The sequence below is a fragment of the Cucurbita moschata genome, unplaced genomic scaffold (genome assembly GCF_002738365.1).
Source record: "Cucurbita moschata cultivar Rifu unplaced genomic scaffold, Cmos_1.0 Cmo_Scf00068, whole genome shotgun sequence".
Classification (NCBI taxonomy): domain Eukaryota; kingdom Viridiplantae; phylum Streptophyta; class Magnoliopsida; order Cucurbitales; family Cucurbitaceae; genus Cucurbita; species Cucurbita moschata.
Window position 1 is genome coordinate 859,947 of NW_019268584.1, and position 6,657 is coordinate 866,603.

Below are 6,657 nucleotides of genomic sequence, written 5' to 3' on the forward strand. Positions count from 1 at the left end.
CAAGAGTTGTTGATCAAGCTGGTCCAACAAGAGTTGTTGATGGATCTGACACTTCTGGTCAAACACATCCTTCTCAAGAGTTGAGAAAGCCTCGACGTAGTGGGTGGGTCATAACTCAACCCGATCGTTACTTGGGTTTCACAGAAACCCAAGTCATCATACCTGATGATGGCATTGAAGATCCATTGACCTATAAACAGGCAATGAATGATGAAGATAGAGATCAATGGATCAAAGCCATGAATCTTGAAATGGAGTAAATGTACTTCAATTCAGTCTGGGAACTTGTAGATCAACCAGATGGGGTAAATGATGGTGTAAATATAACACATGCAGAAGCAATTTGGATCTTAGGCACTTTTAGAACATCAATTATTGTAAATAACTAGCATGTTCATAAGTATTAAAACTTAATGAGTTTAAATACTAACCTTTTGTAGTTCAAACTCCTTTTGCCTCACGAACCGGTTTCGAACCACCATTAGTGTCTTCTCCACTATCCTCCGGCCTTAGAACGGGATTGTGGAATCCGGTGAGTGACTAAACTTGGGAGGAATTTTGTATATGTGAAAGAGAGTGTTTGTGAGAAGTTTTTCTCAAGGTTTTTCATCAAGATGAAGAATCCCTTCCAAGTATCATGATCACTCTATTTAAAGAGTCAAGTTTGCATGTTCATGCAAACTTGAGATCACCAAATTTTGACACTTAAAATTCCACTCAAATGTTTGGGATTATGTGGCAAGCATGCATGTTTGAGTTAACCAAATTTTGACACTTAAAATTCCACTCAAACTTGTGGAGTTTATTTGGCAAACATGCAAGTTTGGTTAAACCAAATTTTGACACCTCAAAATTCCACTAACATGGATTTTTCCATTAGATGAAAGTCAACATTTTGTCTTTCTTCATTTTGACAATTAATTTGAATAATGAATTTCAAATTAAAGTAACATTAAATGATTAATTAAACTATTTAATTAATATTTAATATTAATTCAAATGCCAATCCCAATCAATTCCGACACATAATTGATTAAGATATTTAAATCTTATTTAAATATCTCAGATTCTCTCTTTTCGTTTAATTCATAAATAAAACAAAATTGCGGTTAAATATATTGTATATATGTAACGCATATTCCCTAATTTGAATTCGAACACTTCGAACTCACTCGTCATACTGTTCTATGGTTTAGTCCGATATGAGCTAGCAGAGGGACCTAATGGACCTATAGATCATGGGCTCCAACGATCCAAGATTAACCGATTAAACTCATTAACCTGGTTAACCAACATTCGTTAACTACTAGGACACTCCACTATAGCCTAGTAGTTGCACTCCCCTCACTATAGATATATTTCTGTCCATCTGATATAACCATGATTAGTAAGTCGATCCTTCACAGGTTGTTCGTAACTAGAGCTGGGTCAATTTACCGTTTTACCCTTGAAGTTACTTCTTGTTCCTTATGTCTCACTGATCCTCTAATGAACAATTGGTTTGTGCTCCAACCAGTAAACCGAATCCCTGTTAACTACTATATATAGCTTAACTAAATATAGCTTTACCGGATATAACCGTTGACCAAGCTATAAATAAGTATCAGGCTTCATAACCTAACAATTCTCCCACTTGGAGACTGATCTAGTCAACCAAGAATTTCACTCTCAAACGACCATGAGCATCTTCACTGCACCACACCAATTGAGGTGTTGCACAACCTCAATATTCCAACATCAACACATTTTGTCAACATGTTTGCTGGATTCTTTGCACCCTCTATCTTCTCAAAACACATCACCATCTTCAACCAACCTCCGAGTGAAATGGTATCGCCTTCTGTGTTTTGAATGATAGACTGGGTTCCTCGCCAACAGCATGAGTCTCAGGAGTTTCTTGAGTATCTGCTACATCACCATACGAATCTTTTAGCAACTCAACCTCAACTCCCACTTGCTTCACCTCTGATTTCTCAGCAAGAGTCTCAAGAGTTTCTTGAGTATCCACTACAACATCACTCTATGAATCTTTGAGCAACTCAACATCAACTCCCACTTGCTTCACCTCTGGTGTTTCAGCAAGGGTCTCAAGAGTTTCTTGAGTATCCGCTACAACATCACTCTGTGAATCTTTGAGCAACTCAACATCAACTCCCACTTGCTTCACCTCTGGTGTTTCAGCAAGGGTCTCAGGAGTTTCTTGAGTATCTGCTACAACACCACTCTATGAATCTTTGAGCAACTCAACCTCAACTCCCACTTGCTTCACCTCTGGTGTTTAAGCAAGGGTCTCAAGAGTTTCTTGAGTATCCGCTACAACATTACTCTATGAATCTTTGAGCAACTCAACCTCAACTCCCACTTGCTTTACCTCTGGTTTCTCAGCAAGAGCCTCAGGAGTTTCATGAGTATCTGCTACAACATCACTCTGTGAATCATTGAGCAACTCAACATCAACTCCCACTTGCTTCACCTCTGGTTTCTCAGCAAGAGTCTCAGGAGTTTCATGAGTATTCGCTACAACATCACTCTGTGAATCTTTGAGCAACTCAACATCAACTCCCACTTGCTTCACCTCTGGTTTCTCAGCAAGAGTCTCAGGCCCAAGCAACCTCCTCTGGATTTTCAGCGACGCTTCAAACCGACACAACCCCCTCTGGAGTTTCAGCGACGCTTACGGACGACGCAACCCCCTCTGGAGCTTCAACGACGCTTCCGGCCGACGCAACCCCCTCTTGAGCTTCAGCGACGCTTCCGGACGATGCAACCACCTTTGAAGCTTCAGCGATGCTTCCGGCCGATGCAACCCCCTCTGGAGCTTCAGTGACGCTTTCGGACGACGCAACCCCCTCTGGAGCTTCAGCGACGCTTCCGGACGACGCAACCCCCTCTAGAGCTTCAGCGACGCTTCTGGCCGACGCAACCCTCTCTAGAGTTTTAACGACAGTTTCGGCTCACGCAACCCCCTCTGGAGTTTCAACCAGCGACGCTGCCGACCGACGCAACCCCATCTAGAGCTTCAGCGACACTTCTGGCCGACGCAACCCCCTCTAGAGCTTCAGCGACGCTTTCGGACGACGCAACCCCCACTAGAGCTTCAGTGACGCTTCTGGACGACGCAACCCCCTCTGGAGCTTCAACGACGCTTTCGGCCGACGCAACCCTCTCTCGAGTTTTAGCGACGGTTTCGACCCACGCAACCCCCTCTGGAGTTTCAGCCAGCGACGCTGCCGACCGACGCAACTCCCTCTAAAGCTTCAGCGACGCTTTCGGCTGACGAACCCCCTCTGGAGCTTCAGCGACGCTTTCGGACGACGCAACCCCCTCTAGAGCTTCAGCGACGCTTTCGGACGACGCAACCCCCTCTGGAGCTTCAGCGACGCTTCCGGACGACGCAACCCCCTCTAGAGCTTCAGCGAAACCCCCTCTGGAGTTTTAGCGAAGCTTCCGGTCGACGCAACCCCCTCTGGAGGTTCAGCGACGCTTCCAGACGACGCAACCCCCTCTGGAGCTTCAGCGATGCTTCCAGACGACGCAACCCCCTCTAGAGCTTCAGCAACGCTTCTGAACGACGCAACCCCCTCTAGAGCTTCAGCAACGCTTTCGGACGATGCAACCCCCTCTGGAGCTTCAGCGACGCTTCCGGACGACGTAACCCCCTCTAGAGCTTCAGCGAAACCCCCTTTGGAGTTTCAGCGAAGCTTCCAGCCGACACAACCCCCTCAATTGCATCAGCGACGCTTCTAGATGACGCAACCCCCTCTGGAGCTTCAGTGACGCTTACGGACGACACAATCCCCTCTGGAGCTTCAGCAACGCTTACGGACGACGTAACCACCTCTGGAGGTTCAGCAAAGCTTCCGGACGATGCAACCCCCACTAGAGCTTCAACGACGCTTACGGACGACGCAACCCTCTCTAGAGCTTCAGCGACGCTTCCGGACGACGCAACCCCCTCTAGAGCTTCAACGACGCTTCCGGCCGACGCAACCCCTTCTGGAGCTTCAGCGAAGCTTCCGAACGACGCAACCCCCTCAAGAGCTTCAGCGATGCTTCTAGACGAAGCAACCCCCTCTAGAGCTTCAGCGACGCTTCCGGACGATGCAACCCCCTCTGGAGCTTCAACAATGCTTACGGACGACGAAACTTCCTCTAGAGCTTCAACGACGCTTCCGGCCGATGCAACCCCTTCTGGAGCTTCAGCGACACTTCTGGACGACGCAACCCCCTCTAGAGCTTTAGCGACGCTTTCGGACGACGCAGCCCCCTCTAGAGCTTCAGCGACGCTTTCGGACGACGCAACCCCCTCTAAAGCTTCAGCGACGCTTCCGGACAACGCAACCCCCTCTGGAGCTTCAGCGACTCTTACGGACAATGCAACCCCCTCTAGTGTTTCAGCGACGCTTTTGGCCGATGCAACCCACTCTGGAGCTTCAGCGACGCTTCCAGACGACGCAACCCCCTCTAGAGCATCAGCGACTCTTACGGACGACGGAACCCCCTCTGGTGTTTCAGCGACGCTTCCGGACGACGCAACCCCCATTGGAGCTTCAGCGACGCTTACGGGCGAGGCAAGCCCTCTAGTGCTTCAGCGACGCTTCCGGACGACGCAACCCCCTCTGGAGCTCTAGCAACGCTTACGGACGACGCAACCCCCTCTTGAGCTACAGCGACGCTTCCGGCCGACGCAACCCTCTCAGGAGTTTTAGCGACGGTTTCGGCCGAAACAACCCCCTCTGGAGTTTCAGCCAGCGACGCTGCCGACCGACATAACCCCCTCTAGAGATTCAGCGACGCTTCCAGCCGATGCAACCCTCTCTAGAGCTTCAGCGACGCTTCTGGACGACCCAACCACCTCTGTGTCTTCAGCGACGCTTCCGGACGATGCAACCCCCTCTGGAGCTTCAGCGACGCTTCCAGACGACGCAACACCCTCTATAGCTTCAGCGACGCTTCCAGTCGACGCAACCCCCTCTAGAGCTTAAGCGACGCTTCCGGAGGACGCAACCCCCTCTAAAGCTTCAGCGACGCTTCCAACCGACGCAACCCTCTCTAGAGCTTCAGCAACGCTTCCGGCCGACGTAACCCCCTCAAGAGCTTCAGCGACGCTTCTGGACGACGCAACCCCCTCTGGAGCTTCAGCGATGCTTACGGACGACACAACCCCCTCTGGAGCTTCAGCGACGCTTCCGGCCGACGCAACCTCCTCTGGAGCTTCAGCGATGCTTCCGGACGACGCAACCCCCTATAGAGCTTCAGCGATGCTTCCGAACAACGCAACCTCCTCACGAGCTTCATCGACGCATCTGGACGACGCAACCCCCTCTGGAGCTTCAGCGGCGCTTCCAGACGACGCAACCCCCTCTAAAGCTTCAGCGACGCTTCCGAACGATGCAACCCCCTCAGGAGCTTCAGCGACGCTTCCGGCCGACACAACCCCCTCTAGAGCTTTAGCGACGCTTCCGGCCGACGCAACCCCCTCTAGAGCTTTAGCGATGCTTCCGAACGACGCAACCCCCTATAGAGCTTCAGCGATGCTTCCGAACGACGCAACCTCCTCACGAGCTTCAGCGACGCATCTGGACGACGCAACCCCCTCTGGAGCTTCAGCGACACTTCCAGACGACGCAACCCCCTTTGGAGCTTCAGCGACGCTTCCGAACGATGCAACCCCCTCAAGAGCTTCAGCGACGCTTCCGGCCGACGCAACCCCCTCTGGAGCTTCAGCGACGCTTCCGGCCGACGCAACCCCATCTGTTGCTTCAGCAACGCTTTCGGACGACGCAATCCCCTCTGGAGCTTCAGCGATGCTTCTGGACGACACAACCCCCTCTAGAGCTTCAGCGACACTTTTGGACGACGCAACCCCCTCTGGAGCTTCAACGACGCTTCCGGACAACGCAACCCCCTCTGGAGCTTCATCGACTCTTACGGACGATGCAACCCCCTCTGGTGTTTCAGCGACGCTTATGGCCGACGCAACCCGCTCTGGAGCTTCAGCGATGCTTCCGGACAACGCAACCCCCTCTAGAGCATAAGCGACTCTTACGGACGATGCAACCCCCTCTAGTTTTTCAGCGACGCTTCCGGCCGACGCAACCCCCTATAGAGCTTCAGCAAAGCTTACGGACGATGCAACCCCCTCTCGAGCTTCTGCGACACTTCCGGAAGACGCAACCCCCTCTAGAGCTTCAGCGACTCTTCTGGACGACGCAACCCCCTCAATTGCTTCAGCGACGCTTCTAGACGACGCAACCCCCTCTGGAGCTTCAGCTATGCTTCCGGACGTCGCAACCCCCTCTGGAGCTTCAGCGACGCTTCCGGCTGAAGAAACCCCCTCTAGAGCTTTAGCGACGCTTCCAAACGACGCAACCCCCACTAGAGCTTCAGCGACGCTTCCGGCCGACGTAACCCCCTCTGGATCTTTAGTAACGCTTCCGGACGATGCAACCCCCTCTGGAGCTTCAGCGACGCTTCTAGACGACGCAACCCCCTCTGAAGCTTCAGCGACGCTACCGGCGGAAGTAACCCCCTTTGGAGCTTCAGCGACGCTTCCGGCCGACGCAACCCCCTCTGGAGCTTCAGCGACGCTTCCGGATGACGCAACCCCCTCTGGAGCTTCAGCGACTCTTTCGGACGACGCAACCCCCTCTAGAG